This window comes from Cherax quadricarinatus, chromosome 64, assembly GCF_038502225.1.
Source record: "Cherax quadricarinatus isolate ZL_2023a chromosome 64, ASM3850222v1, whole genome shotgun sequence".
NCBI lineage: Eukaryota > Metazoa > Arthropoda > Malacostraca > Decapoda > Parastacidae > Cherax > Cherax quadricarinatus.
Genome location: NC_091355.1, coordinates 7,310,548 through 7,333,136, shown reverse-complemented (window position 1 = coordinate 7,333,136; position 22,589 = coordinate 7,310,548). Strand labels below are relative to the sequence as shown.

The following is a 22,589-nucleotide window of genomic DNA, read 5'->3' as shown; positions in this document are numbered from 1 at the left end:
CGACACTTGGCTATCTTTATTGCTGAAACGTTTCTCCTACGCAACAGGCCTTTTTCAGTCGAGTTTTGGCAGATATAACACTAGAAGCAGTAATATTAGTTTTTGAAGTGACCGGTTCCTCTGCCTTGGTTGGTGGTGGTCAGTCCCTCAGCCTTGGTTGATGGTGGTCTACCTGGAGGGCATTCCGGGGATCAGCGCCCCCGCGGTCCGGTCAACGATCAGGCCTCCCGGTGGATCAGGGCCTGATCAACCAGGCTGTTACTGCTGGCCGCACGCAATCCAACGTATGAACCACAGCCCGGCTGATCCGGCACCGTCTTTAGGTATCTGTCCAGCTCCCTCTTGAAGACAACCAGGGGTATTCCCGTAATGCCCCTTATTGCTGGTGGGAGGCTGTTGAACAGTCTTGGGCCCCGGACACTTATTGCGTTTTCTCTTAGTGTACCAGTGGCGCCCCTACTTTTCACTGGGGGAATGTTACATTGCCTGCCAAGTCTTTTGCTTTCGTATGGAGTGATTGCTGTGTGCATATTAGGGACCAGTCCCTCCAGAATCTTCCAGGTGTAGATTATGATATATCTCTCTCGCCTGCGCTCTAGCGAGTACAAGTCAAGTGCTTCCAGGCGCTCCCAGTGGTTAAGGTGTTTGATGGAACTTATACGTGCAGTAAAGGTTCTCTGTACATTCTCTAGTTCTGCAATTTCATCTGCCTTGAATGGGGATGTTAATGTACAGCAGTATTCCAGCCTAGAGAGAATAAGTGATTTAAAAAGGATCATCATTGGCTTAGCATCTCTTGTCTTGTATGTTCTCATTATCCATCCTATCAGTTTCCTCGCAGATGTGAGAGTGGCAGTGTTGTGATCCTTGAAGGTGAGGTCTTCGGACATTACCACACCCAGGTCCTTCACATTACTTTTCCGCTCTATTGTGTGATTGGAGTTTGTAGTATACTTAGTCCTAGTTATTATTTCCTCCAGTTTTCCATAACGGAGTAGTTGGAATTTGTCTTCATTGAACATCATATTGTTTTCTGTTGCCCATTTGAAAACTTGGTTTATATCTTCTTGGAACTTTGCCGTGTCCTCATGATGACACACTCATGCAGATCCTAGTATCGTCTGCAAAAGACGATACAGTGCTGTGGTTTACATTTCTGTCTATGTCTGATACGAGAATAAGGAACAGGATAGGTGCGAGTACTGTGCCTTGTGGGACAGAGTTCTTCACTATGGCAGCATCTGATTTAACTCTGTTTACCACTACTCGTTCTGTACGATTGGTTAGAAAGTGCATTTTGTGTGCTATTACACCATGATCACACTTGTCAAAGGCTTTTGCTACATCTGAATTCTGTTTATTTTCCACTGCATCTAGGACCATATCATAGTGGTCTAGCAGTTGCAAAAGGCAGGAGCGACCTGCTCTGAAACCATGTTGCCCTGGGTTGTGCAATTTTTGGGAGTTCATGTGGGTTGCTATCCTGCTTCTTAGAACTCTTTCAAAGATTTTTATGATGTGGGACGTTAAAGCTATTTGTCTATAGTTCTTAGCTACTGCTTTGCTGCCACCTTTATGGAGTGGGGCTATATCTGTTGTTTTTAGTGACTGTGGAATCTCGCCTGTGTCTAAGCTCCTTCTCCATAGCATACTTAGGGCCCGTGAGTCCCAGGAGTTCCAAGAGTCTGGGCTGGGGCTGAGTGCATGGGCATGTCGTCGATGGCTTTCTCAAAGTCTAGTGGAGTTAGGGTTATGTCATAAATCTGGCCTACATTGGCAGGGTTTTGAGGCTTATTCATGAAAAAATTGTTTGGATTGTCTATCTTTAAACTGGTTAGTGGCTCGCTGAACACTGAGTCATATTGCGATTTCAGTATCTCTATCTGACTCATTTCTTTGTTGTCGTCTGTGTAGGATCCGCCTTGTCTGAGCAGGGGCCCTATACTAGAAGTGGTTTTTGACTTGTTTTTGGCATATGAAAAGAAATATTTCGAATTTCTTTCAATTTCATTAATCGCTTTTAGCTCCTCTTGTCTCCCCTGGATCCCGTATGAGTCCTTTAACTTTAGCTCAGTATTTTCCACTTCCCTGGTTAGCACTTCCTTCCGTGTATCAGATAATCTGGCATTCTTGAGGAACTCGATGATTCTTCGTCTTCTCCTGTAGAGGGAGCGTCTCTCTCCAGTTTACTTCTTTTCTTTTGTCTTATAGGAATATACCTTGAACATACTTCAGCTACCAGGAGGGTGATCTTTTCGAGGCATTGGTTAAGGTCCATGTAATTTAAGATATCCTCCCAGCATGTTTCATTTAGGGCATAATTTACCTGATCCCAGATGATGTTCTTGTTGTTGAAGTTGAATTTGGTAAAGGTACCCTCATAACTGAATCCATTGTGCCGATCAGGACTCCTGTGCATGTAAGTCTGGACTTCGATTAGATTGTGATCAGAATTTGTTGTTTTTGATATTGTTATATTCCTTACCAGGTCCTCATTGTTTGTGAAAATAAGGTCCAGTGTGTTCTCCAGTCTTGTTAGCTCCACTATCTGCTGACTTAGGGTGTGTTTGTTGCAGAAATTCAGCAGCTCCTGTGTGTGTGTGACTTTTCATCTGAGCTGCCTCCAGGGATTATTTCTGCTGCATCATTATTTGCTATATTCTTCCATTTTGTGTGTCTTAGATTGAAGTTACCAAGCAGCAAGATGTTTGGGGATGGGGTTGGAAAGTTAACCAGACGGGAGTCAGTTTTTGATAGTTGTTCTTTGAACTGTTGGGAAGTTGCATCCAGTGGCTTATATACAAGTACAGTGACTAAGTTTTGGTTCCCGATTTTTATTGTCAGACCTTCAACTACATCATTTGTGGTGTTCATTATCTCTGTGCAAATGAGAGATTCTTCGACATACAAGCCAACCGCTCTTGTAGAAAATGCAGAAATATTTTTCACTCCAGAAGAAGGCCGCACAGACCAACTAACTGACAATACAAATCCCATAGATTTCGAAAAAGAAATGGAAAACATGCTCACTCAGCACCTGGACCAGATTCATGGAATGCTCTATTTATAAAGAAGTGCAACGTACCACTAGCACGAGCCCTCAGTATTCTCTGGAGAATACTGAGATCTATGTGAAATACCGGAGGCCTTAAAGAGTGCAGACATAGTTCCTTTGCACAAGGGAGGTAGTAAAGCACTACCTAAAAATTACAGACCAGTAGCCCTAACCTCTCATATCATAAAAAACTTCGAAAGAGTGATGAGACGACAGGTTACAAATTTCATGGACCAGCACAACCAACATAACCCGAACCAGCAATGGTTTTAGAGCAGGACGATCATGTCTGTCACAGCTGCTGAACCATTATGACAGAATTACGGAGGCATTGGAAGACGACCAAAACGCAGATGTGATTTACGCAGATTTTGCAAAGGCGTTTGACAAATGCGATCATGGAGTGATAGCGCACAAAATGAAGGCCATGGGCATTACGGGGAAGGTAGGCAGATGAATTTTCGGGTTCCTTACACACAGAACACAAAAAGTAGTAGTGAACAGGGCAAGATCAAGCATCAGCGAGGTCAAAAGCTCAATGCCCCAAGGCACTGCCCTGGTACCTCTGCTGTTCCTCATCCTCATAGCAGACATAGACAAAAACACCCGGCACACTTTTGTATCATCATTTGCAGATGACACTAAAATAAGCATGAAAGCCAGTACTGTAGAAGACACTGAAAAAGTACAGGAAGACATAAACAGGGTTTTCCAGTGGGCAGTGGAAAACAACATGACGTTCAATGGTGATAAGTTCCAGCTGCTTAGGTATGGAAAGAATGAAGAACTCAAAAGGAGCACTATATACAAAACTCAAGAGGGTCACCAAATAGAACGTAAGGAACACGTAAAAGACCTTGGAATAATTATGTCAGCCGACCTTTCTTTTAAAGACCATAACAAGACAAAGATCACGACAGCCAGAAAGATGACTGGGTGGGTATTGAGAACTTTCAAAACAAGGGAAACAATGCCGATGGTGACACTCTTCAAATCGCTAGTGCTCCCTCACTTAGAATATTGCTCAGTGCTGACGGCCCCGTTCAGGGCAGGAGAAATATCGGAACTGGAACAAATACAGAGATCGTTTACGGCTCACATTGAGCCAGTAAAGCACCTAAACTACTGGGAACGCCTGCAAGTTTTGAACATGTACTCATTGGAGCGGAGGAGAGAGAGGTACATGATAATATATGCCTGGAAGGTACTCGAGGGCTTGGTCCCAAATCTGCACACTGCCATAACAACATACTGGAGTGAGAGATGTGGGAGGAAGTGTAAAATAAACCCAGTGAGGAACGGGTGCGGTGGGGACAATAAGGAAACACTGTATCAACATCCGGGGTCCCAGACTTTTCAACATCTTACCAGAAGATATCAGAAACACTGCTGGAACAAGTGTTGAAGCCTTCAAGAGGAAACTAGACAAGTATTTTCACCAGGTGCCAGATGAACCAGGCTGTGATGAATATGTGGGGCAGCGGGCCTCCAGCAGCAACAGCCTGGTTGACCAGGCGGGCACCAGACGAGCCTGGCCCATGGCCGGGCTCAGAGAGTAGATATACTCTCGAAATTCTTCAAAGGTTTCAAAGGTATAAGGTTGTTGCCTGTTCTTTCTGTCGCATCTGAAAAGATTGTAGCCAGGTATCCATATTTCACTGTCAAGGTAATGTTTTGCGTGGGTCTCTGTGAAGGCTGCAAATAGTGCATTTGACTCCTCTAGAAGTCCACTAATGAAAGGTATTTTGTTGTTTGTGGATGGCTTAAGGCCCTGTGTATTAGCAAATATAAATGAGGTTGACTTAAGAAATCGTAATGACACGATTGCAAATAAACCATACCCCCGGCCGGGATTGAACCCGCGGTCATAGAGTCTCAAAACTCCAGCCCGTCGCGCTAGCCACTAGACCAGCTAGCCACAATAAGATTCATCCAACTAGGTATATTTCTACACCATAGGAAAGTTAGCACAGGCACCTCTGTGACCACAAATGCAAGTTTTTACAGACGAATCTCCAGCTAGCGTGGCCGTGACGAACTCTAGCTCAAGTCCCTTCACTGCCGTCAACATGACTTAAGAAATCGTAATGACACGATTGCAAATAAACCATACCCCCGGCCGGGATTGAACCCGCGGTCATAGAGTCTCAAAACTCCAGCCCGTCGCGCTAGCCACTAGACCACTAGTCATGTTGACGGCAGTGAAGGGACTTGAGCAAGAGTTCGTCACGGCCACGCTAGCTGGAGATTCGTCTGTAAAAACTTGCATTTGTGGTCACAGAGGTGCCTGTGCTAACTTTCCTATGGTGTAGAAATATACCTAGTTGGATGAATCTTATTGTGGCTAGCTGGTCTAGTGGCTAGCGCGACGGGCTGGAGTTTTGAGACTCTATGACCGCGGGTTCAATCCCGGCCGGGGGTATGGTTTATTTGCAATCGTGTCATTACGATTTCTTAATTCATGTTGACGGCAGTGAAGGGACTTGAGCTAGAGTTCGTCACGGCCACGCTAGCTGGAGATTCGTCTGTAAAAACTTGCATTTGTGGTCACAGAGGTGCCTGTGCTAACTTTCCTATGGTGTAGAAATATACCTAGTTGGATGAATCTTATTGTGGCTAGCTGGTCTAGTGGCTAGCGCGACGGGCTGGAGTTTTGAGACTCTATGACCGCGGGTTCAATCCCGGCCGGGGGTATGGTTTATAAATGAGGTTGTGTTGTATGTTTGTTGGGGGGATTTTGTTGTTGGCATCAGTAGCTGTGAGCCCGGAGGGGCCACTGGCTGTGTCTCCAGTCCAACAAGGCTCCAAGGTGGTGGACTATTTTGGTTACCTCTTTCCATTTTCTTTCTACGTTTCCTACCACTAAAAAATCACTTGGGGTGTTGTCATAGCTACTATGATGTATTGTACGGGGTGTGTGCCTCCTGGTCCCTTTTAATTGGTATTGTAACATTGTTTTTCAAGGACTGAAGACTGACACATCTCAGGGTGGAAGTATTTGCAAGAGGTAGAACGACACACTCCAGTAGACAGGAGGTCACGGAATTTTTTTGAGATTGCTCATAGTTGCATGTCCCATTCGTTTTCCCTGATATTCCGTGTTTACAGATGCCCCAAACATAGAATTTGCACCATTTTGTTTTTGGCTGGGTACAGTTCCTGCTGGATGTATTCCTAATCTGTGCAGGCCCTAGAGCTGCACTACAGGCCTTCATAGCCAAACCAGAGACACCACCATCTGTTGTCATGGCACCAACATTTTTTCCTGGAAGAGGACTCCCCTACTACATCTGTACTAGAGGCTCTGACTGTGATGGCTGCAGAAGAGTCTACCCCAGAGGAGGGCTCCTCTACTACATCTGTACTAGAGGCTCTGACTGTGATGGCTGCAGAAGAGTCTACCCCAGAGGAGGGCTCCTCTACTACATCTGTACTAGAGGCTCTGACTGTGATGGCTGCAGAAGAGTCTACCCCAGAGGAGGGCTCCTCTACTACATCTGTACTAGAGGCTCTGACTGTGATGGCTGCAGAAGAGTCTACCCCAGAGGAGGGCTCCTCTACTACATCTGTACTAGGGGCTATGGCGTTGGTGGCTGTGGAGTCTTTAACTGAATCCGGATTTTCACAATGGCTGGGGGCTCAGGTCTCTCAGCCTTGGTTGGTAGTAGTCAGTCCCTCAGCCTTGGTTAGTGGTAGTCAGTCCCTCAACCTTGGTTGGTAGTAGTCAGTCCCTCAGCCTTGGTTGGTGGTAGTCAGTCCCTCAGCCTTTGTTAGTGGTAGTCAGTCCCTCAACCTTGGTTGGTAGTAGTCAGTCCCTCAGCCTTGGTTAGTGGTAGTCAGTCCCTCAACCTTGGTTGGTAGTAGTCAGTCCCTCAGCCTTGGTTGGTGGTAGTCAGTCCCTCAGCCTTTGTTAGTGGTAGTCAGTCCCTCAACCTTGGTTGGTAGTAGTCAGTCCCTCAGCCTTGGTTGGTGGTAGTCAGTCCCTCAGCCTTGGTTGGTGGTAGTCAGTCCCTCAACCTTGGTTGGTAGTAGTCAGTCCCTCAACCTTCGTTGGTAGTAGTCAGTCCCTCAACCTTGGTTGGTGGTAGTCAGTCCCTCAGCCTTGGTTGGTGGTAGTCAGTCCCTCAACCTTGGTTGGTGGTAGTCAGTCCCTCAGCCTTTGTTAATGGTAGTCAGTCCCTCAGCCTTGGTTGGTAGTAGTCAGTCCCTCAGCCTTGGTTGATGGTAGTCAGTCCCTCAGCCTTGGTTGATGGTAGTCAGTCCCTCAGCCTTGGTTGGTGGTAGTCAGTCCCTCAGCCTTGGTTGGTGGTAGTCAGTCCCTCAGCCTTGGTTGGTGGTAGTCAGTCCCTCAGCCTTGGTAGTAGTCAGTCCCTCAACCTTGGTTGGTAGTAGTCAGTCCCTCAGCCTTGGTTGGTAGTAGTCAGTCCCTCAACCTTGGTTGGTGGTAGTCAGTCCCTCAGCCTTGGTTGGTAGTAGTCAGTCCCTCAACCTTGGTTGGTGGTAGTCAGTCCCTCAGCCTTGGTTGGTAGTAGTCAGTCCCTCAGCCTTGGTTGGTGGTAGTCAGTCCCTCAGCCTTGGTAGTAGTCAGTCCCTCAACCTTGGTTGGTAGTAGTCAGTCCCTCAGCCTTGGTTGGTAGTAGTCAGTCCCTCAACCTTGGTTGGTGGTAGTCAGTCCCTCAGCCTTGGTAGTAGTCAGTCCCTCAACCTTGGTTGGTAGTAGTCAGTCCCTCAGCCTTGGTTGGTAGTAGTCAGTCCCTCAACCTTGGTTGGTGGTAGTCAGTCCCTCAGCCTTGGTTGGTAGTAGTCAGTCCCTCAACCTTGGTTGGTGGTAGTCAGTCCCTCAGCCTTGGTTGGTAGTAGTCAGTCCCTCAGCCTTGGTTGGTGGTAGTCAGTCCCTCAGCCTTGGTAGTAGTCAGTCCCTCAACCTTGGTTGGTAGTAGTCAGTCCCTCAGCCTTGGTTGGTAGTAGTCAGTCCCTCAACCTTGGTTGGTGGTAGTCAGTCCCTCAGCCTTGGTTGGTAGTAGTCAGTCCCTCAACCTTGGTTGGTGGTAGTCAGTCCCTCAGCCTTGGTTGGTAGTAGTCAGTCCCTCAGCCTTGCTTGGTAGTAGTCAGTCCCTCAACCTTGGTTGGTGGTAGTCAGTCCCTCAGCCTTGGTTGGTAGTAGTCAGTCCCTCAACCTTGGTTGGTGGTAGTCAGTCCCTCAGCCTTGGTAGTAGTCAGTCCCTCAACCTTGGTTGGTAGTAGTCAGTCCCTCAGCCTTGGTTGGTAGTAGTCAGTCCCTCAACCTTGGTTGGTGGTAGTCAGTCCCTCAGCCTTGGTTGGTAGTAGTCAGTCCCTCAACCTTGGTTGGTGGTAGTCAGTCCCTCAGCCTTGGTTGGTAGTAGTCAGTCCCTCAGCCTTGGTTGGTGGTAGTCAGTCCCTCAGCCTTGGTAGTAGTCAGTCCCTCAACCTTGGTTGGTAGTAGTCAGTCCCTCAGCCTTGGTTGGTAGTAGTCAGTCCCTCAACCTTGGTTGGTGGTAGTCAGTCCCTCAGCCTTGGTTAGTAGTAGTCAGTCCCTCAACCTTGGTTGGTGGTAGTCAGTCCCTCAGCCTTGGTTGGTAGTAGTCAGTCCCTCAGCCTTGCTTGGTAGTAGTCAGTCCCTCAACCTTGGTTGGTGGTAGTCAGTCCCTCAGCCTTGGTTGGTAGTAGTCAGTCCCTCAACCTTGGTTGGTAGTAGTCAGTCCCTCAGCCTTGGTTGGTAGTAGTCAGTCCCTCAGTCTTGGTTGGTGGTAGTCAGTCCCTCAGCCTTGGTTGGTAATAGTCAGTCCCTCAGCCTTGGTTGGTAGTAGTCAGTTCCTCAGCCTTGGTTGGTAGTAGTCAGTCCCTCAGCCTTGGTTGGTAGTTGTCAGTCCCTCAGCCTTGGTTGGTAGTAGTCAGTCCCTCAGCCTTGGTTGGTGGTAGTCAGTCCCTCAGCCTTGGTTGGTGGTAGTCAGTCCCTCAGCCTTGGTTGGTAGTAGTCAGTCCCTCAACCTTGGTTGGTAGTAGTCAGTCCCTCAGCCTTGGTTGGTGGTAGTCAGTCCCTCAACCTTGGTTGGTAGTAGTCAGTCCCTCAGCCTTGGTTGGTGGTAGTCAGTCCCTCAACATTGGTAGTAGTCAGTCCCTCAACCTTGGTTGGTAGTAGTCAGTCCCTCAGCCTTGGTTGGTGGTAGTCAGTCCCTCAACCTTGGTTGGTAGTAGTCAGTCCCTCAGCCTTGGTTGGTGGTAGTCAGTCCCTCAGCCTTGGTTGGTGGTAGTCAGTCCCTCAACCTTGGTTGATGGTGGCGCTCAACCTACCTGCAAATAATTTTTGAAATAATTTATAGTGGATTGTATTGGTTGTACTGTATGTTAATTGTCACTTAAGTGGTTGTACTGTGTTGTCACTTAAGTGGTTGTACTGTGTGTTGTCACTCGAGTGGTTGTACTGTGTGTTGTCACTCGAGTGGTTGTACTGTGTGTTGTCAATCAAGTGGTTGTACTGTGTGTTGTCAATCAAGTGGTTGTACTGTGTTGTCACTCAAGTGGTTGTACTGTGTGTTGTCACTCAAGTGGTTGTACTGTGTGTTGTCAATCAAGTGGTTGTACTGTGTGTTAAATATGACACAAGTAGAGTAAGAGATGCGGAGGAACGCTTGTAGTGTGACTGCAATACTGAGTGTGTTGTCAGTGTCACCATATTTTATTAATGTTTACAGGTGACGAAACCCGAGGTGCTGTGTGTGTGTGTGTGTGTGTGTGTGTGTGTGTGTGTGTGTGTGTGTGCTCACCTAGTTGAGGTTGCAGGGGTCGAGTCCAAGCTCCTGGCCCTGCCTCTTCACTGATCGCTACTAGGTCACTCTCCCTGAACCGTGAGTTTTATCATACCTCTGCTTAAAGCTATGTATGGATCCTGCCTCCACTACATCGCTTCCCAAACTATTCCACTTCCTGACTACTCTGTGGCTGAAGAAATACTTCCTAACATCCCTGTGATTCATCTGTGTCTTCAACTTCCAACTGTGTCCCATCTCTGGAACATCCTGTCTTTGTCCACTTTGTCCATTCCTCTCAGTATTTTGTATGTCGTTATCATGTCCCCCCTATCTCTCCTGTCCTCCAGTGTCGTCAGGTTGATTTCCCTTAACTCTCCTCGTAGGACATACCTCTTAGCTCTGGAACTAGTCTTGTTGCAAACCTTTGCACATTCTCTAGTTTCTTTACGTGCTTGGCTAGGTGTGGGTTCCAAACTGGTGCCGCATACTCCAATATGGGCCTAACGTACACAGTGTACAGGGTCCTGAACGATTCCTTATTAAGATGTCGGATGTTGTTCTGAGGTTTGCTAGGCGCCCATATGCTGCAGCAGTTATTTGGTTGATGTGCACTTCAGGAGATGTGCCTGGTGGTATACTCACCCCAAGATCTTTCCTTGAGTGAGGTTTGTAGTCTCTGGCCCCCTAGACTTTACTCCGTCTGTGGTCTTCTTTGCCCTTCCCCAATCTTCATGACTTTGCACTTGGTGGGGTTGAACTCCAGGATCTGGACCAGGTCTGCAGCCTGTCCAGATCCCTTTGTAGTTCTGCCTGGTCTTCGATCGAATGAATTTTTCTCATCAACTTCACTTCATCTGCAAACAGGGACACTTCGGAGTCTATTCCTTCCGTCATGTCGTTCACAAATACCAGGAACAGCACTGGTCCTAGGACTGACCCCTGTGGGACCCCGCTCGTCACAGGCGCCCACCTCGCCACGTACCATGACTCGCTGCTGTCTTCCTGACAAGTATTCCCTCATCCATTGTAGTGCCTTCCCTGTTGTCCCTGCCTGGTCCTCCAGTTTTTGCACTAATCTCTTGTGTGGAACTGTGTCAAACGCCTTCTTGTAGTGCAAGAAAATGCAATCCACCCACCCCTCTCTTGTCTTACTGCTGTCACCATGTCATAGAACTCAGTAGGTTTGTGGCACAGGATTTCCCATCCCTGAAACCATGTTGGCTGCTGTTGATGAGATCATTCCTTTCTAGGTGTTCCATCACTCTTCTGATAATCTTCTCCATGACTTTGCATACTATACATGTCAGTGACACTGGTCTGTAGTTTAGTGCTTCATGTCTGTCTCCTTTTTTAAAGATTGGGACTACATTTGCTGTCTTCCATGCCTCAGGCAATCTCCCTGTTTCGATAGATATATTGAATATTGTTGTTACGGGTACACATAGCGCCTCTGCTCCCTCTCTCAGGACCCAAGGAGAGATGTTATCCAGCCCCATTGCCTTTCAGGTATCTAGCTCACTCAGAAGCCTCTTCACTTCTTCCTCGGTTGTGTGTACTGTGTCCAGCACTTGGTGGTGTACCCCACCTCTCCGTCTTTCTGGAGCCCCTTCTGTCTCCTCTGTGAACACTTCTTTAAATCTCTTGTTGAGTTCCTCACATACTTCACGGTCATTATTTGTTGTCTCTCCTCCTTCCTTCCTTAGCCTGATTACCTGGTCCTTGACTGTTTTCCTCCTGATGTGGCTGTATAACAGCTTCGGGTCAGATTTGGCTTTCGCTGCTATGTCGTTTTCATATTGTCGTTGGGCCTCCCTTCTTATATGTGCATATTCGTTTCTGGCTCTACGACTGCTCTCCTTATTCTCCTGGGTCCTTTGCCTTCTGTATTTCTTCCATTCCCTAGCACACTTGGTTTTGTGTGTGTGTGTGTGTGTGTGCGTGTGTGTGTGTGTGTGTGTGTGCGTGTGTGTGTGTGCGTGTGTGTGTGTGCGTGTGTGTGTGTGTGTGTGTGTGTGTGTGTGTGTGTGTGTGTGTGTGTGTGTGTGTGTGTTCAGGGGAAGGAAGTGTTCTTATGTATGGTAAGTATTGGGTAAACATTTAAGTATCTTCCGTTTTTTGTATTATTTATCTCTCTCTTCAATTTGGTCTCAGGTGACTCGAGTATCGTACAAAGAATAATAAGACAATTTTTATGTGAAGGTTTAATCCTCGAGTCTCTGGCTTCCCTTCACAAAGGAGGCAGTAGAGTAATGACAATAAAATGGTTGATAATAGTATAAAATTCCCATAAGTTGATGATTAAGACACATGTGCAACACTTGGGAATCTTTATTGTTGAAACGTTTCGCCTTCACAGTAGGCTTCTTCAGTCAGATACAGACGTAGCAGGTGTAGTAGTGAAATGAAGATGTATTTAGTTCATCAGCCTTGGAGAAAAAGTATTTGAGGTGGTCAATCCCTCAGCCTGGAGAAGAGTTGAGCTCCATAGCGCGAAGGAGAGAGATAATGTGGAAAGTACTTGAGAGACTGGTCAAAAACGTATACAGTACATAAGAACATAAGAATGGATGAACACTGCAATAGGCCTGTTGGCTCGTACTAGGCAAGTCCTTCTCAGTACCATAACATAATAGAGTGGTCCCAGATTATTCAGCATTCCACTAGAAGGTATCAGAAACACTGCTGGAACCAGTCTAAAAGTCTTCAAGAGAAAGTTCGATACCTGGTTACCTGGAGGTTATTCCGAGGATCAACGCCCCCGCGGCCCGGTCCATGACCAGGCCTCCCGATGGATCAGGGCCTGATCAACTAGGCTGTTACTGCTGGCCGCACGCAGTCCAACGTACGAGCCACAGCCCGGCTGATCCGGCATTGACTTTAGGTATCTGTCCAGCTCTCTCTTGAAGGCAGCCAGGGGTTTATTGGCAATTCCCCTAATGCTTGATGGGAGGCTGTTGAACAGTCTTGGGCCCCGGACACTTATGGTGTTTTCCCTTAGTGTACCAATGGCGCCCCTACTTTTAATTGGGGGCATTTTGCATCGCCTGCCCAGTCTTTTACTTTCGTAGGGAGTGATTTCTGTGTGCAGATTTGGGACCATTCCTTCCAGGATTTTCCAAGTGTAGATTATGATATATCTCTCCCTCCTGCGTTCCAACGAGTACAAGTCAAGTGCTTCCAAGCGTTCCAACGAGTACAAGTCAAGTGCTTCCAAGCATTCCAACGAGTACAAGTCAAGTGCTTCCAAGCGTTCCAACGAGTACAAGTCAAGTGCTTCCAAGCGTTCCAACGAGTACAAGTCAAGTGCTTCCAAGCATTCCAACGAGTACAAGTCAAGTGCTTCCAAGCGTTCCCAGTAGTTAAGGTGCTTGACAGAACTTATACGTGCAGTAAAGGATCTCTGTACACTCTCTAGATCTGCGATTTCCAGCCTAAAGAGAACAAGTGATTTGAAAAGGATCATCATTGGCTTGGCATCTCTCGTTTTGAACGTTCTCATTATCCATCCTATCATTTTCTTTGCACGTGCTATCGTGGCACTGTTGTGATCCTTGAAAGTGAGATCCTCAGACATTACTACTCCCAGGTCCCTTACATTATTTTTCCGCTCTATTGTATGGCCAGAATCTGTAGTATACTCTGTTCTAGTTATTATCTCCTCCAGTTTTCCATAACGGAGTAGTTGGAATTTGTCCTCATTGAACATCATATTGTTTACCGTTGCCCACTGGAAAACTTTGTTTATATCTTCTTGGAGGTTAACCGCGTCCTCAGCAGATGACAGCCTCATGCAGATCCTAGTGTCATCCGCAAAGGATGATACGGTGCTGTGATGTATATCTCTGTCTATGTCTGATATGAGGATGAGGTATAAGATGGGGGCAAGTACTGTGCCTTGTGGAACAGAGCTCTTCGCTATGGCAGCCTCCGATTTAACTCTGTTGACCACTACTCTTTGTGTTCGATTTGTTAGGAAGTTGAAGATCCATCTCCCCACTTTCCTAGTTATTCCTTTAGCACGTATTTTATGGGCTATTACGCCATGATCGCATTTGTCAAATGCTTTTGCAAAGTCTGTGTATATTACATCTGCATTCTGATTTTCTTCCAGTGCATCCAAGGCCATGTCATAGTGATCCAGTAGTTGTGAGAGGCAGGAGCGACCTGCCCTGAACCCATGTTGCCCTGGATTGTGCAGATTTTGGGAATCCAGGTGATTTGCAATCCTGCTTCTTAGCACTCTTTCAAAGATTTTTATGATGTGGGACGTCAGAGCTATTGGTCTATAGTTCTTAGCTAATGCTTTGCTGCCACCTTTATGGAGTGGGGCTATATCCGTTGTTTTAATTAAGTGACTGTGGAATTTCACCCATGTCCAAGCTCCTCCTCCATAGTGTACTTAGGGCACGCGAGAGGGGTTTCTTGCAGTTCTTAATGAAAACAGAGTTCCACGAGTCTGGGTCCGGGGCTGAGTGCATAGGCATGTTGTCAATGGCTTTTTCGAAATCTATCGGAGTTAGGGTAATGTCGGAAATCTGGCATACATTTATGGAGTTTTGAGGCTCATTCATGAAGAAATCATTTGGGTCGTCGATCCTCAGACTGATTAGTGGTTCACTAAACACAGAGTCGTACTGGGATTTCAATATTTCACTCATTTCCTTGTTGTCATCTGTGTAAGTCCCATCCTGTCTGAGTAAGTCCCATCCTGTCTGAGTAAGGGCCCGATACTAGATGTGGTATTTGCCTTATTTTTGGCATATTAAAAGAAATATTTACAGCAAGTGCCAGATCAACCAGGCTGCAATGTTGCAACAGCCTGGTTGATCAGGCAAGCACCAAACAAACCTCTCCCATGACCAAGTTTCCACAAATAATTTGAGTAGTGAAGGCTCGAGTCTCCGTCCGCCAGGAGCTCAGACGCTACCCGACATACCACATGTGTGATACATCGTGTTAAGTCCTGAAACAATTTAAGAGACAGCTCCTACATTCCTAAAGTTTCACAAGAAAAGTTTTTAAGTATCGAGAAGAAAGTTTAAAAACTTGTGAGAGTTGCTGAAGAAAATTGTAAGAGTTGGGAACTTGACAAGAAATATGTGATTTTTGGTTTCACTTCCAGGGAGAGATGATGTGATACTTGAACTTTGTTCAGTATGTATACGGGAGAACTTTGTTAGGGTTTTAAGAAGACACTTCGGTAAACATTAATTCTTAAACTGTCCAAACGTACATCTACGTTTTTTCAATATTTGAAAGTATGTAAAGAAACGTAAATCTTTTTTTTTTTTTTTTACATTTGAAAATGTGTAAAAACTTGGTTCTACTTTTTTTTTGTTATATTTGAAAATATGTAAAAAAACCGAAGATCTACTTTCGGATCACTACGCATGTGAACGTAAATCTGTTCGGACAGTTTAAGGCTTAACATATATTTATTACAAAACATTTCGGTCCTGGGACTTTGACCGAAATGTTTTCTAATAAATATGTCCTATTGTTTACTCACGTGTCTTTTTAAATTAGTTTGTTGGTATGAGTTACCAGAGTTTGGTTAATGTACCGCTGAGAAAACCTGGTCCTGGACCGCTCTGTGGAAGAGAGAAAACTCGTGAAACCCTTCAGAGGTATACGAAAGGTATAGAGGCCTGGTCACAGACCGGGCCGCTGGGGCGTTGACTCCCGGAACTCTCTCCTGATAAACTCCAGGTAAGATTGATTATGCATAAAGCCTTTTATGTATGCATGGAACTTAGTTAAGTATATAGAGAACATTATATATTAAACTTTTCTCTGTATAAACTTAATGTATATAACTTTGTTCATTGCAGTTGCTAGGAAGCCTGGCTTCAGGTCTGATATTGCAGCTGCTAGGAAGCCTGGCTTCAGGTCTGACATTGCAGTTGCTAGGAAGCCTGGCTTCAGGTCTGACATTGCAGCAGCTAGAAAGCCTGGCTTCAGGTCTGACATTGCAGTTGCTAGGAAGCCTGGCTTCAGGTCTGACATTGCAGCTGCTAGGAAGCCTGGCTTCAGGTCTGATATTGCAGCTGCTAGGAAGCCTGGCTTCAGGTCTGATATTGCAGCTGCTAGGAAGCCTGGCTTCAGGTCTGACATTGCAGCTGCTAGGAAGCCTGGCTTCAGGTCTGACATTGCAGCTGCTAGGAAGCCTGGCTTCAGGTCTGATATTGCAGCTGCTAGGAAGCCTGGCTTCAGGTCTGATATTGCAGCTGCTAGGAAGCCTGGCTTCAAGTCTGACATTGCAGTTGCTAGGAAGCCTGGCTTCAGGTCTGACATTGCAGCTGCTAGGAAGCCTGGCTTCAGCAGCAGCTGCTAGGAAGCCTGGCTTCAGGTCTGACATTGCAGCTGCTAGGAAGCCTGGCTTCAGGTCTGACATTGCAGCTGCTAGGAAGCCTGGCTTCAGGTCTGACATTGCAGCTGCTAGGAAGCCTGGCTTCAGGTCTGACATTGCAGCTGCTAGGAAGCCTGGCTTCAGGTCTGACATTGCAGCTGCTAGGAAGCCTGGCTTCAGGTCTGACATTGCAGCTGCTAGGAAGCCTGGCTTCAGGTCTGACATTGCAGCTGCTAGGAAGCCTGGCTTCAGGTCTGACATTGCAGCTGCTAGGAAGCCTGGCTTCAGGTCTGACATTGCAGCTGCTAGGAAGCCTGGCTTCAGGTCTGACATTGCAGCTGCTAGGAAGCCTGGCTTCAGGTCTGACATTGCAGTTGCTAGGAATCCTGGCTTCAGGTCTGACATTGCAGTTAATAGGAAGCCTGGCTTCAGGTCTCACATTATAGCTGCTAGGAAGCCTGGCTTCAGGTCTGACATTGCAGCTGCTAGGAAGCCTGGCTTCAGGTTTGACATTGCAGCTGCTAAGAAGCCTGGCTTCAGCTGACATTGCTGCTAGGAAGCCTGGCTTCAGGTCTGACATTGCAGCTGCTAGGAAGCCTGGCTTCAGGTAGAAAGCTGACATTGCAGCTGCTAGGAAGCCTGGCTTCAGGTCTGACATTGCAGCTGCTAGCTAGGAAGCCTGGCTTCAGGTCTGACATTGCAGCAGCTAGAAAGCCTGGCTTCAGGTCTGACATTGCAGTTGCTAGGAAGCCTGGCTTCAGGTCTGACATTGCAGCTGCTAGGAAGCCTGGCTTCAGGTTTGACATTGCAGCAGCAGCTAGGAAGCCTGGCTTCAGGTCTGACATTGCAGCTGCTGCTAGGAATTGCCTGGCTTCAGGTCTGACATTGCAGCTCCTAGGAAGCCTGGCTTCAGGTTTGACATTGCAGCTGCTAGGAAGCCTGCCTTCAGGTCTGACATTGCAGCAGCTAGGAAGCCTGGCTTCAAGCCTGGCTTCAGGTCTGACATTGCAGTTGCTAGGAAGCCTGGCTTCAGGTTTGACATTGCAGCTGCTAGGAAGCCTGGCTTCAGGTCTGACATTGCAGCTGCTAGGAAGCCTGGCTTCAGGTCTGACATTGCAGCTGCTAGGAAGCCTGGCTTCAGGTCTGACATTGCAGCTGCTAGGAAGCCTGGCTTCAGGTCTGACATTGCAGCTGCTAGGAAGCCTGGCTTCAGGTCTGACATTGCAGCTGCTAGGAAGCCTGGCTTCAGGTCTCACATAGCTGCTAGGAAGCCTGGCTTCAGGTCTGACATTGCAACTGCTAGGAAGCCTGGCTTCAGGTTTGACATTGCAGCTGCTAGGAAGCCTGGCTTCAGGTTTGACATTGCAGCTGCTAGGAAGCCTGGCTTCAGGTCTGACATTGCAGCTGCTAGGAAGCCTGGCTTCAGGTCTGACATTGCAGCTGCTAGGAAGCCTGGCTTCAGGTCTGACATTGCAGCTGCTAGGAAGCCTGGCTTCAGGTCTGACATTGCAGCTGCTAGGAAGCCTGGCTTCAGGTCTGACATTGCAGTTGCTAGGAAGCCTGGCTTCAGGTTTGACACTGCAGCTGCTAGGAAGCCTGGCTTCAGGTCTGACATTGCAGCTGCTAGGAAGCCTGGCTTCAGGTCTGACATTGCAGCTGCTAGGAAGCCTGGCTTCAGGTCTGACATTGCAGCTGCTAGGAAGCCTGGCTTCAGGTCTGACATTGCAGCTGCTAGGAAGCCTGGCTTCAGGTCTGACATTGCAGCTGCTAGGAAGCCTGGCTTCAGGTCTGACATTGCAGCTGCTAGGAAGCCTGGCTTCAGGTCTGACATTGCAGCTGCTAGGAAGCCTGGCTTCAGGTCTGACATTGCAGCTGCTAGGAAGCCTGGCTTCAGGTCTGACATTGCAGTTGCTAGGAAGCCTGGCTTCAGGTCTGACATTGCAGCTGCTAGGAAGCCTGGCTTCAGGTCTGACATTGCAGCTGCTAGGAAGCCTGGCTTCAGGTCTGACATTGCAGCTGCTAGGAAGCCTGGCTTCAGGTCTGACATTGCAGCAGCTAGAAAGCCTGGCTTCAGGTCTGACATTGCAGCAGCTAGAAAGCCTGGCTTCAGGTCTGACATTGCAGTTGCTAGGAAGCCTGGCTTCAGGTCTGACATTGCAGCTGCTAGGAAGCCTGGCTTCAGGTCTGACATTGCAGTTGCTAGGAAACCTGGCTTCAGGTCTCACATAGCTGCTAGGAAGCCTGGCTTCAGGTCTGACATTGCAGCTGCTAGGAAGCCTGGCTTCAGGTTTGACATTGCAGCTGCTAAGAAGCCTGGCTTCAGGTCTGACATTGCAGCTGCTAGGAAGCCTGGCTTCAGGTATGACATTGCAACTGCTAGGAAGCCTGGCTTCAGGTTTGACATTGCAGCTGCTAAGAAGCCTGGCTTCAAGTCTGACATTGCAGCTGCTAGGAAGCCTGGCTAGGTCTGAAGCAGCTGGCTTTCAGGTTTGACATTGCAGCAGGAAGCCTGGCTGGTTTGACATTGCTGCTAGGAAGCCTGGCTTCAGGTCATTGCAGCTGCTAGGAAGCCTGGCTTCATGTCTGACATTGCAGCAGCTAGGAAGCCTGGCTTCAGGTCTGACATTGCAGTTGCTAGGAAGCCTGGCTAGGTTTGACAGCAGCTGCTAGGAAGCCTTCAGGTCTGACATTGCTAGGCAGCCTGGCTTCAGGTATGACACTGCAGCTGCTAGGAAGCCTGGCTTCAGGTCTGACATTGCAGCTGCTAGGAAGCCTGGCTTCAGGTCTGACATTGCAGCTGCTAGGAAGCCTGGCTTCAGGTCTGACATTGCAGCTGCTAGGAAGCCTGGCTTCAGGTCTGACATTGCAGCTGCTAGGAAGCCTGGCTTCAGGTCTGACATTGCAGCAGCTAGGAAGCCTGGCTTCAGGTCTGACATTGCAGTTGCTAGGAAGCCTGGCTTCAGGTCTGACATTGCAGCTGCTAGGAAGCCTGGCTTCAGGTCTGACATTGCAGCTGCTAGGAAGCCTGGCTTCAGGTCTGACATTGCAGTTGCTAGGAAGCCTGGCTTCAGGTCTGACATTGCAGCTGCTAGGAAGCCTGGCTTCAGGTCTGACATTGCAGCTGCTAGGAAGCCTGGCTTCAGGTCTGACATTGCAGCTGCTATTAAGCCTGGCTTCAGGGCTGACACTGCAGCTGCTATTAAGCCTGGCTTCAGGTCTGACACTGCAGCTGCTATTAAGCCTGGCTTCAGGGCTGACACTGCAGCTGCTAGGAAGCCTGGCTTCAGGGCTGACACTGCAGCTGCTAGGAAGCCTGGCTTCAGGGCTGACACTGCAGCTGCTATTAAGCCTGGCTTCAGGGCTGACACTGCAGCTGCTATTAAGCCTGGCTTCAGGTCTGACACTGCTCCATTTTGGTAAACCAGACTTTTGAAATGGCTTGAATATGGGAGAATATTGTAAGGGATTAGGAATGATAATGTTACCTTCAAGGATCACAACAGCGAGGAAGACGACAAGATGGATAATTACAAGCTTTAAAACGGGATGCATAGCCAGTGATGGTACTCTTAGTTTTCTCTAGACTGGAATGTGGCTGTGGTGGAGATGACTGTGGTGGAGATGACTGTGGTGGAGATGACTGTGGCGGAGATGACTGTGGCGGAGATGACTGTGGTGGAGATGACTGTGGTGGAGATGACTGTGGCGGAGATGACTGTGGTGGAGATGACTGTGGTGGAGATGACTGTGGCGGAGATGACTGTGGCGGAGATGACTGTGGTGGAGATGACTGTGGTGGAGATGACTGTGGTGGAGATGACTGTGGTGGAGATGACTGTGGCGGAGATGACTGTGGCGGAGATGACTGTGGTGGAGATGACTGTGGTGGAGATGACTGTGGTGGAGATGACTGTGGTGGAGATGACTGAGGCGGAGATGGCTGTGGCGGAGATGACTGTGGTGGAGATGACTGTGGTGGAGATGACTGTGGTGGAGATGACTGTGGTGGAGATGACTGTGGCGGAGATGACTGTGGCGGAGATGACTGTGGTGGAGATGACTGTGGTGGAGATGACTGTGGTGGAGATGACTGTGGTGGAGATGACTGTGGCGGAGATGACTGTGGCGGAGATGACTGTGGTGGAGATGACTGTGGTGGAGATGACTGTGGTGGAGATGACTGTGGTGGAGATGACTGTGGCGGAGATGACTGTGGCGGAGATGACTGTGGTGGAGATGACTGTGGTGGAGATGACTGTGGTGGAGATGACTGTGGTGGAGATGACTGTGGCGGAGATGACTGTGGCGGAGATGACTGTGGTGGAGATGACTGTGGTGGAGATGACTGTGGTGGAGATGACTGTGGTGGAGATGACTGTGGTGGAGATGACTGTGGTGGAGATGACTGTGGTGGAGATGACTGTGGTGGAGATGACTGTGGCGGAGATGACTGTGGCGGAGATGGCTGTGGTGTTCATTAAAGGTTAAGGTTGAGAGGTTGTGGACCTGGGCGTGGCTCATTCTCACCTAGGGTGGTTGTACTGGTGGTGGTGCTGGTGGTGGTGGTAGTACTGGTGATGGTGGTGGCTCTGGTAGCGGTGGTGGTGGTGATACTAGTACTGGTGGTGGTAGTGATGCTGATGGCGGTGTTGGTGATGGTAGCGGTGGTGGTTTGGGTGGTGTTACTGGTACTTATGACATGTATAGAATATACTTGTAAGTTACCTGTGGTCGATACAGAGGAGTCACTGCCCCCTCCCTTTCGTGGCCCGGTCTCAGACCAGGCCTTCTGGTTGATCAGTCAGGCTGTTGGTGCTGTCCTCTCGCAGTGGGGTGTAACTGACGGCTGGGGTTTCTTAGTGGCTTGATGTATACACAGTTACGTGGGACGGAGGATGGAGCTTCCATAACTCCTTGCAGGGAGTGAAGCGTTGTAGATCCATACGGGTCTAGAGCTTCACATAGTGTGATGGAAATAAATGGTATAAAATCCGTGTGTGACTTGAAAAAGCCCACTGTGTGGGTGAAACGTTGTCAATAAAGGATCACATTATACTGCATTTGTGTTTATATTTTCACATAGTGTGTTGAGGGCCGCCTGCCTCACCCATCCCGACCTGTACTGACCTACACAAACTGTTCCCACCTTAGGCACACCGTGTACCTGACCTAGTACACACTGTACCTTGACCTGGGTCACACAAATTCCAACCACTCCGTTATGGAAAACTGGAGGAAATAATTACTAGAACTGAGTATACTACAAACTCCAATCACACAATAGAGCGGAAAAGTAATGTGAAGGACCTGGGTGTGGTAATGTCTGAGGATCTCACCTTCAAGGATCACAACAATGCCACTATCACATCTGCTAGGAAACTGATAGGATGGATAATGAGAACATTCAAGACAAGAGATGCTAAGCCAATGATGATCCTTTTTAAATCACTTATTCTTTCTAGGCTGGAATACTGCTGTACATTAACATCCTCATTCAAGGCAGGTGAAATTGCAGAGCTAGAGAATGTACAGAGAACCTTTACTGCACGTATAAGTTCCATCAAACACCTTAACCACTGGGAACGCCTGGAAGCACTTGACTTGTACTCACTAGAGCGCAGGCGAGAGAGATATATCATAATCTACACCTGGAAATTCTGGAGGGACTGGTCCCTAATATGCACACAGCAATCACTCCATACAAAAGCAAAAGACTTGGCAGGCGATGCAACAAACCCCCAGTGAAAAGTAGGGGCGTCACTGGCACACTGAGAGAAAACACAATAAGTGTCCGGGGCCCAAGACTGTTCAACAGCCTCCCACCAGCAATAAGAGGCATTACAGGAAAACCCCTGATTGTCTTCAAGAGGGAGCTGGACAGATACCTAAAGACGGTGCCGGATCAGCCGGGCTGCGGTTCGTACGTTGGATTGCGTGCGGCCAGCAGTAACAGCCTGGTTGATCAGGCCCTGATCCACCGGGAGTAACCTCGGAATAACCTCCATGTAGACAATATACCCTGGTCTGGTTCACACTGTACTCTGACCTGGTACACACCAAGTACCCTGGAGGTTACCTGGAGGTTATTCCGGGGATCAACGCCCCCGCGGCCCGGTCCACGACCAGGCCTCCCGATGGATTAGGGCCTGATCAACTAGGCTGTTACTGCTGGCCGCACGCAGTCCGACGTACGAGCCACAGCCCGGCTGATCCGGCACTGACTTTAGGTATCTGTCCAGCTCTCTCTTGAAGGCAGCCAGGGGTTTATTGGCAATTCCCCTAATGCTTGATGGGAGGCTGTTGAACAGTTTTGGGCCCCGGACACTTATGGTGTTTTCTCTTAGTGTACCAATGGCGCCCCTACTTTTTATTGGCGGCATTTTGCATCGCCTGCCCAGTCTTTTACTTTCGTAGG

At 48.2% G+C, this 22,589-nt stretch overlaps 1 protein-coding gene across 5 annotated transcripts in view; it reads left to right on the top strand.

Moving 5' to 3' along the window:
- Kdm3 (Lysine demethylase 3) overlaps positions 1–22,589 on the top strand; it is a 1,464,865-nt gene that overhangs the window by 901,616 nt on the left and 540,660 nt on the right. The window lies entirely within an intron of this gene.